This window comes from Bos mutus, chromosome 17 (genome assembly GCF_027580195.1).
Source record: "Bos mutus isolate GX-2022 chromosome 17, NWIPB_WYAK_1.1, whole genome shotgun sequence".
Classification (NCBI taxonomy): domain Eukaryota; kingdom Metazoa; phylum Chordata; class Mammalia; order Artiodactyla; family Bovidae; genus Bos; species Bos mutus.
This window is the reverse complement of record NC_091633.1, coordinates 56,328,913-56,351,328: the sequence shown is the minus strand read 5'-3', so window position 1 is coordinate 56,351,328 and position 22,416 is coordinate 56,328,913.

Below are 22,416 nucleotides of genomic sequence, written 5' to 3'. Positions count from 1 at the left end.
AGCTTCAGCTTCAGCATCAGTCCTTCCAATGAATATTCAGGACTGATTTCCTTTATGACTGATTTGATCTCCTTGCAGTCCAAGGGACTCTCAAGAGTCTTCTCCAAAAGCATAGTTCGAAAGCATCAATTCTTCAGTGCTCAGCTTCTTTGTGGTCCAACTCTCACAACCATACATGACTACTGGAAAAACCATAGCTTTGACTAGATGGACCTTGGTCAGCAAAGTAATGTCTCTGCTTCTTAATATGCTGTCTAGGTTGGTCATAGCTTTTCTTCCTAGGAGCAAGCATCTTTTAATTCATGGCTGTAGTCAGCATCTGCAGTGATTTTGGAGCCCAAGAAAATGAAGTCTGTCACTTACAATTATACAGTGGAAGTGATAAATTCAATTGGATCTGATAGAGTGCCTGAAGAACTATGGATGGAGGTTTGTATCATTGTACAGGAGGAGGTGATCAAAACTATCCTCAAGAAAAAGAAATGCAAAAAAGCAAAATAGTTGTCTGAGGAGGCCTTACAAATAGTTGAGAAAAGAAGAGATGCAAAAGGCCAAGGAGAAAAGAAAAGATATACCCACCTGAACGTAGAGTTCCAAAGAATAGCAAGGAGAGATAAGAAAGCCTTCCTAAGTGATCAATGCAAAGTAATAGAGAAAAACACTAGAATTGGAAAAACTAGAGCTCTCTTCAAGAAATTAGAGACAGCAAGGGAACATTTCATACAAAGATGGGCACAATAAAGGACAGAAATGGTATGGACCTAACAGAAGCAGAAGATATTTAAAAGAAGGAGCAAGAGTACACAGAAGACCTATACAAAAAAGATCTTAATGGCCCATATAACCACAATGGTGTGACCACTCACCTAGAGTCAGACATCCTGGAGTCCAAAGTCAAGTGGGCTTTAGGAAGGATCACTACAAACAAAGCTAGTGGAGGTGATGGAATTCCAGCTTAGCTATTTCAAATCCTAAAAGATGATGCTGTGAAAGTGCTGCACTCAGTATGCCAGCAAATTTGGAAAACTCAGCAGTGGCCACAGGACTGGAAAAGGTCAGTTATTGGAATATAGTTGCTTTAAAATATTGTGTTAGTTTCTGTTGTATAGCAAAGTGAATCAGCTATATATATATATACACACATACACACACACATATACACACACACATGTATACACACACACTCTTTTTGTATTTCCTTACCATTTAGGTCACCTTAGAGTAACAAGTGGAGTTCCTTGTGTTATATTCTAGGTTTTCATTAGTTATCTATTTTATACATACATTAATCTCAATCTCTCCATTGCAACTGGCAATTTTGACACCAAGACATACAAACTAGTTAAAGGATCTCACCAGCTTCCAGGGTCCTTAATCTGAACCGCTCTTCCTAATATGGGAAGCTTTGGGTGTCTGACTCTTGCAGGGCCTCTGAGCTGACTTTGCCCCTTAGAGAGAAAGGGGTGGCCCTCACCCTCACTGTATAGTTAAGATTCTGCAGGATAAGCTGGTTTCAGCAAATGTAAGAATGTGCTCTTCTGCTTTTTAACTCTCTCAAACAGAGGTTGTGGGTCCACAGCAAAATCCAACTGTCATTTCATTTTGTTTTATTTGGGATGCGAAAGTAAAAATTTCTTCCTCACTTCTTTTCAGAGGAAGCATATGGGTTTCCTAAACAAGAGAGTGGTCAGCCAAGGAATTAGATCTGTTCATTTTACCTCAATGTAAGCAGTCTATCTTTAGAAAACTGTTCACTGGGTTTAGTCTATACAATTATGTAAAGTTTAAAAATAAAATAAAATTAAAAAAAATAAAGATACTAACTATATAACACAGGAAACTCTACTCAATACTCTCTAATGACCTACAAGGGTTAAGAATCTAAAAAAGATGGATATAGGTATATGTATACCTGGTTTCACTGCAGATGGTGATTTCAGCCATGAAATTAAAAGACACTTATTCCTTGGAAGAAAAGTTATGACCAACCTAGATAGCATATTGAAAAGCAGAGACATTACTTTGCCAACAAAGGTTCGTCTAGTCAAGGCTATGGTTTTTCCAGTGGTCATGTATGGATGTGAGAGTCGGACTGTGAAGAAAGCTGAGTGCCGAAGAATTGATGCTTTTGAACTGTGGTGTTGGAGAAGACTCCTGAGAGTCCCTTGGACTGCAAGGAGATAAACCAGTCCATTCTAAAGGAGATCAGCCCTGGATGTTCTTTGAAAGGAATGATGCTAAAGCTGAAACTCCAGTACTTTGGCCACCTCATGAGAAGAGTTGACTCATTGGAAAAGACTCTGATGCTGGGAGGGATTGGGGGCAGGAGGAGAAGGGGACAACAGAGGATGAGATGGCTGGATGGCATCACTGACTCGATGGACGTGAGTCTGAGTGAACTCCGGGAGTTGGTGATGGACAGGGAGGCCTGGCATGCTGTGATTCATGGGGTTGCAAAGAGTCAGACACTTTGAGTGACTGAACTGAACTGAACTGAATGATCCCTTAAAAAGTAAAAGTATCATAGTCATGCACATGAGCAATGTCCCACTCCAGGGCTATTTCCCCAGGGTTCTCCACAAAGGGTAAAAGGAAACCACACGGAGGAGTGAAACAGCAGCTAACATGGGCCTTTAGTGACTTCTGAAAGTGACCAAGTATTTGCTTATCTGAGCAATATATAACATATTAAGAGGTGTGATTTCTTTTCAGAAGTTTGGAGAGGGAAGTGGTTGCAAAGTTAAGACATATACAAGACAAAAAACTTGGTGGGATTTAAGAATCAATTGATCTGAACTCTTAGATTTTATTAGTTTGTAAAGAAACCACAGATCTTATACTACTCATGTTTTATTTGGAAATACCTGTCATTCATTTGAAGGCTTGTTCTGTGTTGCCTGGCCATATTGGTTACACACAGAGGTGTTGAGAAATAAGAAATGGAACTGGGTAGAGAGCTACAGTCAAAAACAGGGATATCATTTAGGAACAAGGCAGGGATATCTATTCCACAAACGAGATCCAGAAGCATGAAACATGGTATAAATTGGAATAAAAACTCAAATTGAAATGTAAATCCCAGCAAAGACTAAGTCAAAAAGGTAAGTCAGGACAATACAATGGTTGCTATATAGTAAGGTCATTTTGAAGGAGGAGTAACGAGTTAAGTGAGTTGCTCAAGTAGCAAGAGTCAGAATTCAAAATCTCAAGTCTATCTGACACCAGTGGGCTTTCTGGTCTCCTTCCCTGCCTCCACGTGCTGGACATCACAAAGCCAGACATAGATGGAGGTACCCAGTCAATGGTCTGAGGAGGGAGAGACCCCTGGGAGCCAAGTGCTGGATGAGAGCTTATTTTGTCCTTCTCCAGACAGCATTAGGCTGTCTGGAACATTCTGGGAGAGAAAATCACAATGATACATCTACACCACCATGCCAATGTAAATTTAGCTTCTTTAATCAACCCAGCACCTACACAGCTGGAACTCAGCTCTTTATTCTCACAGAAAGTCAAATATTACAACTCAGAATCATCCATAAGTGTTTGCATTGACCCCTGGACCTCTCTTGCATTACTCATAGTATTCAATTAAATTCTGTTGAGCTATTAATAGGTTTTATTCTTGTGTCTCTGAATGTACTAAGTCAATTTTGATTTAATAGTTGTTTTCATTCCACAGCCACTGTAAATTTCCAGCAAGTACATTTTATTGTCAGAGAAGGCCCTCTGCCACTAATTTAAGACTTTCTGCTCTTTTGCTTCGATTTTTAGTAACTTTAATTCAAAAAACAGATTAGGCAATCTGTTTTTGCAGAAAATACCATACTACTCCACAAACATTTGTTCTCTTTATGATTACTATAGCTGAGATTTGTCTATATCTGAGAATTAGAAAGGAATTTAGAAACCATCCATCCCTGTCTGCACTTTACAAGAAAAGAAATGGAGTATTAAAACAGGTAAAGAATGTAGCCAAGGTCACACTATAGTGGCCAGAACAAACATCTAGGGCTTGTGCCTACAGACTAGTGCCCCAACCTGCCATGCCCCTTATGCTGCCAAAGATCAAACTGATTACATCAGAGAAGCTGCCAAAACTGGATTAAGGCACTTAGATTTTTCAGCCACACTCAAAACACACTCAAAAACATTTTTTAAAAAACATTAGGGGAAAGACATGACAAATATGACAATTCATTACCACATAGTGCAGAATAAACTCAATTCTAGTCTGATCAATCAGATCCATTAGCAAAAACTGTTCATGACATGAAAATGTAAGAAATTCTGAAAGGCCTTCTCTGACCCAGGCTCTCTGTTTTAGAGGCAGTGAACATGGCTGATCCCTTCTACAGGATGAGAAATGAATATATGGAATATGTGAGGCAGTATACTGCTCAGTGGACATTCAAAGCTATTTTCTATTTATGACAGTGCTGTGAAATATCTGCCATTTCTACTTCACAGATGAGGAAGATGAGTCTTTGGCTCTGTGACAGGTGGAGTCACCAAGAAGTTGAGAGAAGAGAAGCTCCCTGTAGAGTTGGGAGCACTGGAGGGAGGCTAGGAGAGCTTCCTCTGAGATTACCCAGTTGGCTGCTCTTGGATAAGTCACTCTTCTCTCATGTCTTCCTTTCACATGCTGTAAAACGAGGGTGTTGGCTGAAATGAATTTTATGTTTCATTCCAAAGGTAACACACCAGAATCTAAGTCTCTTGATGCCTAATTTCTGTAACAACGCTGAGTATAATCAATATAAAAGGAGAGGTGCTATATTCAAAATAGGGCTTCCCTGGTGGCTCAGCAGTAAAGAATCCGTCTGCCAATGCAGGAAATGTGGGTTCAATCCCTGGGTTTGAAAGATCTCCCGGAGAAAGAAATGGCAACTCACTCTAGTATTCTTGCCTGAAGAATCCCATAAACAGAGGAGCCTGGAGGGCTACAGTCCATGGGCTCGCAAAAGCTGGACATGACCTAGCAACTAAGAAACGAAACAACAAGCAATATTTAAAATATACAACCAACAAAGACTTACTGTAAAGAAAAATTTTAATTAAAAAAATGAGAAGCCTCTTTTTCAATAAATCTAAAGGCTTTGAATGCGGAACAAACAGTGAAGAAAAGAAGGAAACCAACACTTTTCTAAATTTGAAGGCTCTGCAGGATGCCAACTCTTGCCCTGGAGAATTAAGACAATGTTATCTGGATTTTTTTTTTTTTTTTAGATATTTTTAGATATTTTTGTCTAAATGTTTTTAGATATTATTAGCAGTCACAACTAGAATGAGAGCAGTGACAGGCACAATATAACAATATATGTTAGATCATTACTGTGCTACTCTTGAAATTTTTTCCCCAATCCTTGCTAAAGGTACTATCTTCCTTAAACTAGTTATGCTAATTCAGGTTTCTTAAAATGGAATCACTGCACGTCTATCTTAACTACCAAATAAGCGGTGAACATTAGCCATGTTCACTGCTTATTTGGTAAGTAGGTGCAACTGCATCTGGATATGGTTCTCAGAGCTTTCACTGGGGGTCCATGGGGGTAAGAAGGCAACCAGCAATTAATATGAAGAGGTACTCTGCGCCTATCATTTTTAATTGGACCCATTTCCAAGGCTTGCACTTGCCTCCTCCTTCTCACTGCCAAGCTCCTGTCAAGGGGTGTTGGCTGGTTTTGGTGTGGGAAATAAAGAGAGACGGTCCAAGCCCGAAACAATTCTTTTCTCATTTTTTCCCATTGTCAATATCAACAAGCCATGAAGAGGCACAGATTTTTATTTATATCCTTTTACGGTCAACATGCTTTCATTTATTTATGTTCTATTTAAAAAAAAAACAGAACACAGAGAGAGTGTGAGCATGTGTGTGTGTATATTCTGCATTTCTTATCAAAATCTTGTTTCCTAATAGCAGAATTTAAAAATCCAAATAGGAAAATCAAAGGAGTTTAAATTCAGTATGTATTCTAATGTCCTATACAAAGAAGACTTCCAACAAATACTTACTGTTTGAGGAAATATTGTACAATATTATGCCCTGAAAAGTTGACCTCATTAACTTTTAAGGAAGTTGATAAAAATGGGAGGAAAAATGGATACCTTTTCATTTGAAAAATATCTTTTATTTTTTTTTGTTCTGGTCTCATTTGTTGATATAAACAGACAAAGAGTAACTGGGTTAGGGGTCAGGAGTCAAGGTCACGTGTGAGAAACAGGAAGGCAACAGAAGTTGACTTGCTCACATGGGGAATGAGGATGACAGTTCATGAAGGAAGCCCACTCAGAAGACATCTATCCCAGGAGCACAGAGCAATAAAGTAGGTTGCCAGTGAGCCTGGGCAGACAGTGGGGGGTGCATGGGGGCACAGCTGCCAGATCTCTAAACTTGGCTTCATTTCAACAACATTTGAGTAATTCCATGTTAGATAAGTTTGGTCAGTGTTTGTTTCTTATTTTTAAATATTAGAGAAATTTGGTCTGAATATAATTTCACTCAATTGACATACCAGTCTCCCCTCTTTGATTATTATTTGAAATTCCTGTTCCAAGAAATTGAACTCAGCAAAATTTGTCACGGATGTGAATGGTCTTTGAAAAAATTAATTAAAAAAAAATTTCTATTTTTATTTCTTTGGTTGCACTGAGTCTTGGTTGCACCATGTGGGATCTAGTTCTTTGACCAGGAATCAAACCCAGGCCCCCTGCACTGGGCGCATGGAGTTCTTAGCCACTGGACCACCAAGGAACTCCCAAAAAACTTCATTTCCAATATCCATGAGGTAGATAAGCAGCTTTCTTTTTCTTTCCATTCATGACACTTTATTTTTTATATAATTTTTAAAGGTTACAGTGCATTTACAGTTATTACAAAACATTAGTTCTATTCCCTGTGTGTACAATGCATCCTTACGGTCTGTCTTATACCCAGTAGCTTGTACCTCTTAATCCTTTACCCCTATGTTGTTCCTCCTTCCTTCTTCCCACTGATAACCACTAGTTTGTTCTCTACATCTGTGAGACTGCTCCTTTTTTTGTTATATTCCCTAGCTTGCTGTATTTCTTACATTCCATGTATAAGTGATACCATACAATATTTGTATGATTTATTTCACAACTTCCACTCCATCCAACTTGCTGCAAATAGCAAAATTTTGTTCTTTTTTATGGTTGAGTAGTATTACATTGTATGTACAACCACACTTTTTTTTATCCATTCATCTGCTAATGGATACTTAGGTTGCTTCCACATCCTGGCAATTTTAAATAAAGCTGCTCTAACATAAGCAGCTTGAAAACAAATTTTCAAAGAGGATTTATGAACAACAGACTGGTTCCAAATAAGAAAAGGAGTACATCAAGGCTGTATATTGTCATCCTGCTTATTTAACTTATATGTGGAGTACATCATGAGAAATGCAAGCACAAGCTGGAATCAAGATTCCTGGGAGAAGTATCAATAACCTCATATATGCAGATGACACCACCCTTATGGCAGAGAGCGAAGAAGAACTAAAGAGCCTCTTGATGAAAGTGAAAGAGGAGAGTGAAAAAGTTGGCTTAAAACACAACATTCAGAAAACTAAGACCATGGCATCTGCCCCCATCACTTCATGGCAAATAGATGGGGAAACAATGGAAACAGTGACAGACTTTATTTGGGGGGAGCTCCAAAATCACTGCAGATGGTGATTACAGCCATGAAATTAAAAGGTGCTTGCTCCTTGGGAGAAAAGCTATGACCAACCTAGACAGCATATTAAAAAGCAGAGACATTACTTTACCAACAAAGGTCTGTCTAGTCAAAGCTATGGTTTTTCCAGGAGTAATGTATGGATGTGAGAGTGGACTATAAAGAAAGCTAAGTGCTGAAGAATTGATGCTTTTGAACTGTGGTGTTGGACAAGACTCTTGAGAGTCCCTTGGACTGCAAGGAGATCCAACCAGTCCATCATAAAGGAAATCAGTCCTGAATATTCATTGGAAGGACTGATGCTGAAGCTGAAACTCCGATACTTTGGCCACCTGATGCAAAGAGTTGACTAACTAGAAAAGGGCTCTGATGCTGAGAAAGATTGAAGGCAGGAGGAGAAGGGGACAACAGAGGATGAGATGGTTGGATGGCATCACCAATGCTATGGACCTGAATTTCAGTAGTCTCTGAGAGTTGGTGATGGACAGGGAAGCCTGGCGTGCTATAGTCTGTGGGGTTGCAAAGAGTCTGACACGACTGAGCAGCTGAACTGAACTGAAATGAATACAGACTGTCTTTATTATTCTGATCAGCATGAGTTAGAAATTCAGATCTCATCTCTGCAATGTAAAACACAGCCTTTAAAGTTTTCAGACTGAGGATTCTCAACACCTTTCCAGCCATATGAGATTAACAAAAGGACTGATCAGTAAAGAATTCATCAGCAATGTGGGAGCCACAGGAGACATGGGTTCTATCCCTGGGTTTGGAAGATCACCTGGGGGAAGGCATGGAGACCCAAGAATTCTTGCTTGGAGAATCGCCATAGACAGAGGAGCCTGGTGGGCTACAGGCTACCGAGTTGGACATGAAGAAGTGGCTTAGCATGCACACTGGCAAAGAACCAATCTTACTGATGGTAAACAAGTAAGTCTTTCAGAGACAAAGAGGAGAATAGTATAGTATAAAAGGGTATAGTATCTGTTGGCCCTTTTTGCTGCACAACCTACCGGCACAGCAACCCTTGAGACTGATTTTAAAGTTTAATGTAATAGTCATTTACCACTGTCCTCTCTGGAATCCCCTACTGCATAGGAGAGATTACAAAGACAGCAAAGGGAGAGAGGAAAAAATTAACAGCCAATATCATTTTTCTAGATTTTGTATATATATGTTAGAATATGGTACTGAAGAATTTATTTACAGGGCAACAATGGAGAAACAGACTTAGAGAATAGACTTATGGACATGGGGGGAGGGGAGGAGAGGGTGAGATGTATGGAAAGAGTAACAAGGAAACTTACATTACCATATGTAAAATAGATAGCCAAAGGGAATTTGCTGAATGGCTCTGGAAACTCAAACAGGGGCTCTGTATCAACCTAGAGGATAGGATAGGGAGGAAGATGGGAGGGAGTTTCAAAAGGGAAGGGATATATGCATATCTATGGCTGATTCATGTTGAGGTTTGACCAAAAAAAAAAAAAAAACCAGCAAAATTCTGTAAAGCAATTATCCTTTAATAAAAACTGAATTAATTAAAAAAAAATAACAGCCAAGAATATACTGCATGCCAGGAGCTGTAATAACCTGAAGAAAATCCAAATGTTTGTACTCTCTTAGTAGTTCCAGCACGAATTTTATATGAAAGTTTGAGTGTCAAATTATGTGATAGATATCCATACATGCAAATAGTTTATGTTTGGGTTTACAGTCAGTGGGGCTACTGAAGGTCTGTATAGATACATGCTGCCTTTCAGTAACACATTTGTGCTCCCATGGAGTTCTCCAGGCAAGAATTCTGAAGTGGGTTGCCATTCCCTTCTCCAGGGGATCTTCCCAACACAGGGATAGAACCCCAGTCTTCTGCGTTGCAGGCAGATTCTTTACCGTCTGAGCCACAAGGGAAACTCTCTTGTATTTCCAAGTTCCATTCAATTAAAAGTATGTTGCTCATCTCAAGGAACATCTCAAGGAACAACACAGATGTTTCAGTGCTTTTCTGCTTCCATTTTTCACTCTATTCCAAGAACATCTTTTTAAGAAGGATCCCCTACATTTTAATGAGGTAGACAAACTTCCTACGTTATTCTACTGCACATTTCTACGCTAAGGCTTTGGGGATGTATAGTTCACACCAATCTTTTTTCTTTCTTTTTACTGATAACATCCTCTTTTCTAAGAACTGAAAGGAGACTGAGGATTTTAGTGATTCACTATATCCGGCAGGGAACATTCTGTGGATGGGTTCCAATGTGGCTCTGAGCCAGTTTGACTGCTCAGTGTCCCGGGACAGAGCATAGATTTTGGAGTTTGTTGTCCTTGTTAGTTTGTTTTAGGGAGGGGGGATATTTACCTTGCTTTTTTGTTTTAACCTCTATTTGAAATACAGAGGATAGCAAAACTTACAGTCCTTGTTGTTGCTGTTCAGTGTCTCAGTCGCGTCCAATTCTGCGGCCCTGTGGACTGCTGCATGCCAGGCTTCCCTGTCCTTCACCGTTTCCCCGGGGCGTGCTCAAACCCACGTCCACTGAGTCGACGATGCCGTCCATCCATCTCGTCCTCTGTTGTCCCCTTCTTCTCCTGCCTTCTGTCTTTCCCAGCAGCAGGGTCTTCTCCAATGAATCTTGTTACAGGTTATTAATAAAAACTCCCTCTGATTTTAACTCCAATCCAACGCTACTCATCCCTTTGAGATCATACACCATGTAAACAATAATAATCATAACCAGGAACTCTGGTAAACACTTTATATTTAATTCTTATGTCATCTTTACAAATAACCTGATAAGGCAGGTATGTTTTCCCGTCTGATGCACTTTCTTTGGTTCACTGCTGTGTCCCCAGTACCTGGTACAGTACCTGCCTGGTATTGTTTTATGACTGAACGAATGGTGAAACTAAGGTATGGAGAGTATAGTTTTCCCAAAGGTTGTACACCTAGTAAGTCCAGATAGGAATTCAAGCCCAGCTTTGTCTGAGTCTAGAGCCTGAGGCAGAGCAGCCTCAAGTGAATGGGATCAAGTAACAAGATGCTTCGATATACCTCTGCTAGCCATTCTGGAATATCCAGAATACTCCAAGGCGGTATTTTCTTTCTTTTTTTTTTAATTAAACTTTCTCATGCTGCAATTGAGGCACTATTCTTTTGTTTCATTTGTAGTAGAAATGTAGAAAGTCCATCTTCCTGTAGTCTCTTCCCATGGCAGATCTGGGCACCAGAATAACTGTACTTCAGTTTTACAAATTCTGTCATTGCTCTACAGGAATTTGCTTCCTAAAGTAATTTTATAGTGAATGATCCCTGCACCTTAGAATCACATGAAGAGTTTTTTCATAAACTTGATGCCTAAGTCATATCCCAGACCAATTACGTCAGAAGCTCTGAGGATGGGACCTGATGATTGTAATACAGAGCCAAGTTGGAGAGCAAGCAAGCTGACTTGCTTGTGTTAGAAGCTCTGTGTTAGAACAAGCAAGCCACGGCTGTCTCTTCTCAGATGAGTGCTGTCTTTTCTTCAATCACCTCTCCCCTCAAAGAATTCTTTGTTTCCTTAATGTTTTCCCCTGACTGGTAATTTTTCACTTCAATTATTTTACTACCTTTTTGTAGTTCTCTGCTAAATTCTTATTATGTATAAATGAATTAAGAGCAGAACTATGAGGGTCAGACATGTTCCACATGTTACCAATAGCACTCTACACATATTTCATATATGTGTGTGTGTGTATATGTATATCTGAGAGGAGAACATGGCAACCCACTCTCGTATTCTTGCCTGGAGAATCCCATGGACAGAGGAGCCCGGCAGGCTATGGTCCATAGGACTGCGCAGACATGACTGAAGTGACTCAGCACACACACTTGTGTGTGTGTGTGTGTGTGGTTGTGTGTGTATACACGTGAATATGCGTAAATGAAATTATGTTTTTAACTGAATTATTCACCTCCCAGAAAAAGGACTGAATAAGACAGATTTCCATGTAAAAGTCATTTAAGGTAGACTTTCCTACTCTGAGTTCATGGAAAATAGTCCTTCCATCACAGGGGCAGAGCTCACTAGCCACTTAGATTTCAAACCTATATATTCAGAGTTCCCTGGTGGTCTATTGGTTAGGATCCCAGGCTTTTACTGACAGGACCTGGATTCCTGGATTAAATCCCTGGTCCGGGAGATCCCACAAGATGTACCACATCGCCAAAAAGAAAAAAAAAAAGTTACTCAAACCTATACGTTCAGTATTAGAAAAAGTGGACAGTGACTTCTGGTTCTAAAGAGCTATTTATACTCTTTACTAATTCAGTGCCATACTAGAGTGTATTTTAAATGGTTGATCTTATTTTACTTCTAGACTTATTTTGGATTTTTCAGACTTGCTTCCTTTTCACTGTGGTTATAATTAAAAATGTTCCCCCAAAAAGCCATTTTAAGGGAACATAGCCAGAAATGCATCACAAGTTTATAATATAGAATAACAGCTTAGGAGCATGTGATTGTCAACCCTCTCTGCTGCATGAAAAATTTCATCTTTTCCTGAATCCAATTTAGCATGCTAAAAAGATGACTAGTTTTCCACTGTTTAGTCATGGCAGTCTAGACTATTTTCATAAACACACACACAAACACCTCTCCCACTAAAAATAAGGAAAAACACTGGAGAAAACAGTTTCTTAATATTACTTTGTCAACAAAGCTCCGTCTAGTCAAGGCTATGGTTTTCCCAGTGGTCATGTATGGATGTGAGAGTTGGACTGTGAAGAAAGCTGAGTGCCGAAGAATTGATGCTTTTGAACTGTGGTGTTGGAGAAGACTCTTGAGAGTCTCTTGGACTGCAAGGAGAGCCAATCAGTCCATCCTAAAGGAGATCAGTCCTGGGTGTTCATTGGTAGGTCTGATGTGGAAGCTGAAACCCCAATACTTTGGCCACCTGATGTGAAGAGCTGACTCATTTGAAAAGACCCTGATCCTGGGAAAGATTGAAGGCAGGAGGAGAAGGGGATGACAGAGGATGAGATGGTTGGATGGCATCACTGACTCAATGGACATGGGTTTGGGTGGACTTGGGAGTTGGTGATGGACAGGGAGGCCTGGCGTGCTGTGATTCATGGGGTCACAAAGAGTCGGACACGATTGAGTGACTGAACTGAACTGAACTGAATATTGAAGAGCTTACAATATAGTAAAGAATTATCAGCTCAAACATGTGAGAAAATAAGAATCCACAGAACGCATTAAGCAGGGCACTCAAAGCCTGTTTTGGCCCAGAAGCCCTTTATCCATCCAGGATAAAATAAACTATACAACTAAGCTATCATCTTGATGAACTTGTAGAGCAAGAATACAGGAACTTAGCTAAGGAACTGCTAAATTTAGAGGATCTAATAGGAGGTTGCCCACCTCAAAGTCCATACCCCAAGGACTATACATATTCTTAGAGCAAGGTGGAACCTTCAAGTGTCTATACCTTCAAGGCGGATCCCCTAGTGGCTTTATCTAGCTTCTCCCACAAACCCTGGGACATCTACAATGCTGGAGATGTGGGTTCGATCACTGGGTTGGGAAGATCCCCTGGAGAAAGAAATTACAACCCACTCCAGTATTCTTGCCTGGAAAGTTCCATGTACAGGGGAGCCTAGCAGGCCACAGTCCATGGGGTTGCAAAGAGTCAAATGTGACTGAGTGACTAATACACTTTTTTTCATGTTAAGAAAACTATCTTAAGGAAAAGGCAAGAGAGAGGAAAGATACTATGAGGTATAAATTATAAGGTATAAAATAAATAAGATACAAGGATGTAATATACAGCTCAAAGAATATAACCAATATTTTATAAAAACTTTAAATAGAGCATAAGCTATAAAAATACTGAATCACTATGTTGTACATTTGAAACTAATATGACATTGAAAATCAAATATACTTCAATTTAAAAAGAGAAAACTACCCTGAAATATTATAATCATGGCTGGTGTATCTCCAACCTACTTTTTTTAAATCATCAATGTGTTCCAAGAAATTGTGAGCTATAAATTTAAGCAGTATTGAACTAACAGTACTCCTAAAAATTGAAAGGAACAAATGCAAATCATTTCTAGAGGAAAGCGTATATATCCTAAGCCTCAGGAAATCCTCATAAATATAATAATTTTTTTTCAATGAGCAGCATACAATTAAAGATAACTAAGCAACTTAGCATGCATGCGCAAGCATACAAGGAAATAAATTAGCATGAGTAATAAATAACAAGAATAACAAGCAATAAATAACAGAAATAATAGAAGAAAAGAAAGATTGCAAGTATTTCCATCAGATAACTTATAAAAAATGATGTTCACTATTCAAAAGAGAAACTTGAAGCTACATGCATGAAATGTGTGCTCAGTCACTTCAGTTGTGTCCGACTCTATGTGACCCTATAGACTGTCGCCTGCCAGGCTCCTCTGTCCATGGGGATTTTCCAGGCAAGAATACTGGAGTGGGTAGCCATTCCCTTCTCCACAGGATCTTCCCAACCAAGGGATAGAACTCGGGTCTCCTGTACTGCCATCAGTTTCTTTACCGTCTGAGAAAGAAGCTGATTGGTATTCAAAGGTCATCCTGACCCACTTGGTTACAAAATTCCTCCTCTGCTGAGTTCATGCTTTGGTGAACACTCACACTGGATGTAAATATTCTCATGTGTCTCAGCCATTCTGACGGATCTATCCATACACCTTTCCCCCAGATCTCTTTGTTACCAACTTTTCAATCATTTTCCTTCCAACTATTTTCCTTTCCGACTATCCAGACAAACTATTGGCCACAGCCCATGAATTACTATACATGCACACTGCTGACCGTTTCACCTTTCAAACAAAATGACTAACCAGATGTATTGCTTGATGTTCTACTCACTTGGGAGGATTTCCCTTCACTGTCCTTCATAAATGTCTTAAGAAAGGGTATAATACTGCAGCTATCAGCTTCTGAGTGGTGCCTGGTCCAAGTTTTCTCTTCCTTAGTCAACTGATTATAGGCGGCATCCTATGAGGCTATCGATGAGACTGGATTAGGGAAGGTAATGTGGCAGAAGTTGGTACCATAAGCATTTGGACCACTTCCTTAGGTAACTTGCTTGTGCCTTCAGGGCCTGCTTGAGAATAACCTCATAGATACTACTTCCACTTGAAGGAGGAGTGTTGGTGTGCATGCCCAGCTTTATGGCTTAATGGGTCCCACATCATTCAGTTCATCACGGCCAGTTTGGGTTACATAGTAACTCGGTGGCCAATGGTACAACATTCAACTGCCAAGTCCAGTACGAAACCAAAAGGTTTTTTTTTTTTTTTTTTCTCAAAAGAAGAGCATGTACCTAAAGAGGATGACAAGGCTTTGCTCCAAAATTATACTATGGCCCACCTATAGGATTCTGCCAAAGGCTCCAAACAGCATCTCTATCTGCCAATAACACTTTGGGTACCATTAAATCTGTTGGATCAAGTGGCCCAGGAGATAAAGCAACTTGATCAACAGCTTCTTATTCTTCTCTTCATTTGGTCAATGAGTAGATGCCACACCCAAATGAGGAATATATTGCATCCAAAATCCAAAGAGACACCTAAGCATTATACCTCTCTCATTTTGATTGTAAGAGCAGCCTGATGCAACAACTTGTACTTCATCTTATCTTCAACAAGAAGGGATACCTTGATACGGCCCAAAATACTGGGCACATATCTTCCAGATTTACACATATATAAATTGGAAAAATCAAATAGTCCTTTTGAAGTATAATTCTGGGTCACACAGTGTGTTAACTCTTTTGAGAGCTGCTGGGACTTGAGTTTACTTTTAGGTCTAGATACAAAGACAGTGGTGGGAGATGGGTCTGGAGGTGGATCAACAGTATCTTACAGGGCAACTGCTTCAGGAGAGGTTCCTCAGGCAAAGCATAGTTAGCCTTCTCAGATGGGGATAAAACGGCTGCTTCCAGTAGCAAAGAAGATCCATCAGAATTTAAGTGTTCAGTACTCCTCAGTTTCATCAGAATCTGCCCATGTGGTCTCATTCCAGTTTTCATAATCCCATTTCTCCATTTCTTCATAATCAATACTCTCAGTTTAACAGCAAACATCTTTTAAGCTTTGGAATTCAATGTATCCTGTAGTTCAGCTTACTCACAGGATGAGACTGTGGGTCATTTATTAGGCTTAGGCTTAGTCGCTAAGTTGTGCCTGACTCTTGCAACCCCGTGAACTGTAGCCTGCCAGGCTCCTCTGTCCATGGGATTTTCTAGGCAAGAATACTGGAGTGGGTTGCCATTTCCTTCTCCAGGGGATCTTCCTGACCCAGAGACCAAATTTGGGTCTCCTGCACTGCAGGCAGATTCTTTACCAACTGAGCTACCTGGGAATTTATGAAGCACTCCATTTGGGAATTTATGAGTCCTTGAATTCATCTTGTTCCTGTCCCCATTTTGTTGAGTACACTTAGGAACAAACAGGTAATTCCACAGTGATATTTTATGTTTCTTTACTGCCACATCATGCATAAACTACCAGTGTCCTCTATACTGGTGACAATTTAGTCATTAGTGCCTTGAAATCCAATCATAGTAGAGAACCAACCCCAGAAACTCCAGGGCCAGCTCTAGAACTGCTGTGCACAGCAAAATCTGTATCAGTCATGGTTCTCCAGGTAAACAGAACCAATGGAAATATGTCTATAGGAGAATACTTATTTTAAGAAATAGGCTCATGTGATCGTGGAGTCTGAAAAATCTGTATGGCAGGCTGGAAACCTGGAAACTCGAGTTGATGCTACAGTCTTGAGTCTGAAATCTATAGGATATGCTAGAGACTGGAAACACAGGGAAGATTTTTATGTTACAGGCTTGAGGTAGAATTCCTTCTTCTCTGGGAAACTTCAATTTTTTCTTTAAAGGCTTTCAATGGATTGAATGAGACCTATCCACATTATTGAGAGTAATTCCCTTTATTTAAAGCCAACTGACTGTAAAGGTTAATTACATTTGCAAAATATTTTCACAGAAGTATCTAGACTAGTGTTACCAAATAGCTGGGCACCATAGCCTAGCCAAACTGACTCATAAAGTTAATTATTAACAATACCATATACAAATATGAATTTGTGATATATTAAACTTCTCAGCAAAAAATTAAATGCATGGAGAATGGTATGGGCAATAATATAGGATAGTCTATAGAAGCACCATTTGATAGGTACAGTTTATAATATAGAACACAAGAAGCAAAACCATAGAAGAATTGATTTATACATTTAATTACATAAAAATTGAAGACTTACATTCATTAAGAATACCAATTAAGAGAGTGAAAATGCAAATCTCCAAGTAGGAAAACATTTAATTTACATATATATCAGAGAATGCGATGGCACCCCACTCCAGTACTCTTGCCTGGAAAATCCCATGGATGGAGGAGCCTGGTAGGCTGCAGTCCATAGAGTCACGAAGAGTTGGACACGACTGAGCGACTTCACTTTTGCTTTTGACTTTCATGCATTGGAGAAGGAAATGGCACCCCACTCCGGTGTTCTTGCCTGGAGAATCTCAGGGACGGGGGAGCCTGGTGGGCTGCCGTCTATGGGGTCACATAAAGTCAGACACGACTGAAGTGACTTAACAACAATATATATATATATGTATATATATATATACATATATATATATATATATGTACGCATACACACACACACACATACATACATGCCTATATCCAGGATACATTAAGAAAAAGTAAAGTATCCAATAGAAACTTGGGCATAAGAGACCTAAACCTAGAATCCTCAAAAGAGAATATCCAAATGCTCAGCAAAGATTCCAAAAGCTGCTCAATCTCATTTACACTGAGGATAATGCAAATTAAAATCACCATTAAAAATTCCATTACAGACCCACTAGGTTGGCAAATATTTAAACATATGAAAATAATAACATGAGAGGAGAAAGAGGCATCACAGCAGAAAGATTAAGAATCTAATCTCTTGTGACTTCCCTGGTGGTCCAGTGGCTAAGACCCCATGCTCCTAATGCAGGGGCCCAGGTTCTATCCCTGGCCAGGGAACTAGATACCACACGCCACAACTAAGAAGTCCGCATGCCACAAGGAATATCCCGTGAATCGCAACTAAGACCCAGCACAGACTAAATAAAAAAATATATACATGTTTTTTAAAAAGAATCCAATCTCTTGGCTGAACTCTGCCATTTTCACAAATAGGGCAAGTCACTTCACCTCTCTATGCCTCAGTGTCATTATCTGAAAAGGGGAAGAGCAATACTACTTAATCCTCATTGAATTATACAGTTTAAATCAATGTGTTTAGAATGCTGCCTGGCACATAGTAAATATTATCAAGTGTTTATTATTTAATACAATAAAAGGTGGCAAAACAGAAAACCTAATACTCTGTTGATGGGAGTGAAGATCGAAAGAGCCACTTTGTAAAACATTTGGCATGATCTATTATCATTAAAGATGCATAGACCCTGTAATACATCAATTCCACTTCTAGATATATAACCTAGAGTACATAGAGTAAAATGCATTTATAAAAATGTTTATAGCAACACATTGTTTATTATTATAGAAATAGAAACAGTCGCCTACAAAAGACTAGGTAAATAAATTGTAGAAGACACATACAATAAAATACTATAAAGAATGAAAAGGAATAACCTACAGCAATAAACTTCAGTTATACCCAAGCATATTGATAAATCTCACAAGCATTATGATGAGTGAAAGAAGCAGACACAATACAAATTAGATTCTATTTTCAAAAAAATTGAAAAACCAGGAAACACTAAGGAATATTAGTAAAATCCAGACAATAGTAACAAGATTATTATCTTGTAAGCAAGGATAATGGATATTTATAGGGCATGGAGTGAGTTTTTCTGGGTAGGATTATAACAGAGTATAATGGGCTTACCCATTCTGAAGATGGCTATTTAACTTCTCTAAGATTAACTAATGTTGCTATAAACTTTTCTGTACATGTGTCTTAGTTTATGAACTCTAGGTTACATATCTAGGACCAGAGTTATTGGTTCACAGAGATATCAATGTTGTTCTGTCTCTAAACTTGTGTGAAAGTTACACGAGAACTCATTGAATTGTACATGCATGATTTGTGCATTTCTTCAGCATTTATATTGTATTTCAAAATAAAAAAATAATAGATGGTATGTGAGTAAATGGAGAAGCAAGCATCAGTTCAGTTCAGTTCACTGCAGATGGTGACTGCAGCCAAGAAATTAAAAGATGCTTACTCCTTGGAAGAAAAGTTATGACCAACCAAATAGCATATTGAAAAGCAGAGACATTACTTTGCCAACAAAGGTCCGTCTAGTCAAGGCTATGGTTTTTCCAGTGGTCATGTATGGATGTGAGAGTTGGACTGTGAAGAAGCTGAGTGCCGAAGAATTGATGCTTTTGAACTGTGGTGTTGGAGAAGACTCTTGAGAGTCCCTTGGACTGCAAGGGGATCCAACCAGTCCATTCTAAAGGAGATCAGTTCTGGGTGTTCTTTGGAAGGAATGATGCTAAAGCTGAAACTCCAGTACTTTGGCCACCTCATGCGAAGAGTGGACTCATTGGAAAAGACTCTGCTGCTGGGAGGGAGTGGGGGCAGGAGGAAGAGGGGACGCCAGAGGATGAGATGGCTGGATGGCATCACCGACTTGATGGACGTGAGTATGAGTGAACTCTGGCAGTTGGTGATGAACAGGGAGGCCTGGCGTGCTGTGATTCATGGGGTCGCAAAAAGTCGGACACAACTGAGAGACTAAACTGAACTGAACTGAACTGAGTGAATGGAGAAGCAAGCATAAAACCTATTAATAAATCAGGAGTATACAATGGTGACTAGAGGAAGATGAGAAGTAGGGTAAGGTGGGTTAGTTTGCTTTTTTCCTTTTTTATTCACCTTTATTGAGAAACGATACCCATGTAGGATAAATTTTTATAAAATTTAAATAAAGATTTACAAGATGATTATTTGATATATTTATGTACTGTGCAATGATTTCCACAATAATGCATCAATTAACACATCTGTCACCTCACAGAATTACCATTTTTGTTTTGTTTTTCTGGTAAGAACATTTAAGATTTACTTTCTTACCAATTCTCAAGCATACAATACAGTATTGTTAACCATAATTACCATGCTATAGTTACATCCCCAGAACTTACTAGTTTTATAACTAGAAGTTTGTACCCTTTGGCCAACATCTCCCTGTTTCCTCCACCCTCTAGTCTCTGGTAATCAACAATCTACTCTCAGTTTCTATGAGTTTGGCTTTTTCAGATTTCACATATAACTGAGGTCATACAGTATTTGTCTTTCTTTATCTGATTTATTTCACTTAGCATAATGCCCTCAAGGTTCATTCACATCTTACAAATGGCAGGACTACCTTTCTTTTTGTGACAATAATGTTTCATTATATATATGTATATATCTGTGTGTATTAATATATGTATGTGTGTTGGGGTGCGGGGCATCCCAGATGGTGCTAATAATAAAGAATCTGCCTGCCAATGCAGGAGTACAAGAGATGTGGTTCAGTCCCTGGGTAGGGAAGATCCCTTGTAGGAGGGCATAGCAACCCACTCCAGTATTCCTGCCTGGAGAATCCCATAGACAGAGGAGCCTGGTGGGCTACAGTCCATGGGGTCACACAGAGTCAGACATGACTGAAGTGACTGAGCATGCACGCCCATGTATGTGTGTCTATCTACATACATATAAACATGATAGAACACATTCATTGAATGAAAGATAAAAATTGTACAATCATCTCAATAATATGCAAAAAAAATTGACAAAATTCAACATCCTTTTATGACAAAAACTCTAAAAAAAATGGGTATAGAAAGAATGTATCTAAGCATAATAAAGGCCATATATGACAAGTTCACAGCTGACATGGTAAAATATTGAAAGTGTTTCTTCTAAGACCAGGAAGAAGAAAAGAGTGCCCACTCTCACCACTTCTATTCAACAAGTACCAGAAGTCTTAGCCAGAGCAAATAAAGAAACAAAAGGCATCCAAATCAGAGAGGAAGAAGTAAAATTCCCTTTGCTTGCAGATGATATAATCTTACATATAGAACAACATAATGACTTCACAAAAAAACTTTCAGAACTAATAAATTCAGTACAATTTCTGGATATAAAGCCAATATACAAAAATCAATTTCATGTCTATACACTAACAACAAATTATCTGAAAAAGGATTTAAGAAACCAATTTCACTTATAGTTGCATCAAAAGGAATAAAATGCCTAGAAACAGATTACCTGAGGAGGTGAAAGACCTATACTCTGAAAACTGTAAGTCACTGATGAAAGAAAATGAAGAAGATACAGATTAATGTAAGGATACTCTGTGCTGATGGATTGGAAGAGTTAATATTGTTAAAATGTCCATACTACCCAAAACAATCTAAGAATTCAATGCAACCCTTATCAAAGTTTCAATGGCATTTTTCTTAGACATAGGACAAACCTAAAATTTGTGTGGAATCACAAAAAAGACCTGAATAGCCACAGCAATCTTGAGAAACAACAAAACTAGAAGTATCACATGTCCTAATTTCAAGCTATATGACAAAGCTATAGTAATCAAAATAGTATACTGACATAAAAACCGATTCATAGATGAGTTGCTGCTGCTGCTAAGTCACTTCAGTCATGTCCAACTCTGTGTGACCCTGTGGACTGCAGCCTACCAGGCTCCTCCATCCATGGGATTCTCCAGGCAAGAGTACCGGAGTGGGTTGCCATTGCCTTCTCCATCATAGATCAGTGAGAGCCCAGAAATAAACCTGTGCATATACAGTCAACTAACAGTTGACCAAGAATACTCACTGGGGGAAAGGATAGTCTCGCCAATAAACAGTGCTTAGAAAATTGGATATCAGCGGTGGGGATGAGCAACTGCACGACCGAGGCCAGGGGCGGTGGCCGGGAGGACCAACCCCACGTCCAAGGAGCCGTGTCTGCGTGAGCGCAGGAGGGCCTAGAGGAGCTATCCCACATTGAAGGTCAGGAAGGGCGGCAGTGAGGAGATACCCCTCGTCCAAGGTAAGGAGCAATGGCTGTGCTTTGCTGGAGCAGCCGTGAAGAGATATCCCATGCCCAAGGTAAGAGAAACCCAAGTAAGACGGTAGGTGTTGCAAGAGGGCATCAGAGGGCAAACACACTGAAATCATACTCACAGAAAACTAGTCAATCTAATCACACGAGGACCACAGCCTTGTCTAACTCAATGAAACTAAGCCATGCCCGTGGGGCAACCCAAGACGGGCGGGTCATGGTGGAGAGATTTGACAGAATGTGGTCCACTGGAGAAGGGAATGGCAAACCACTTAACTATTCTTGCCTTGAGAACCCCCTGAACAGTATGAAAAGGCAAAATGATAGGATACTGAAAGAGAAACTTCCCAGGTAAGTAGGTGCCCAATATGCTACTGGAGATCAGTGGAGAAATAACTCCAGAAAGAATGAAGGGATGGAGCCAAAGCAAAAACAATACCCAGCTGTGGATATGACTGGTGATAGAAGCAAGGTCCAATGCTGTAAAGAGCAATATTGCATAGGAACCTGGAATGTCAGGTCCATGAATCAAGGCAAATTGGAAGTGGTCAAACAAGAAATGGCAAGAGTGAATGTTGACATTCTAGG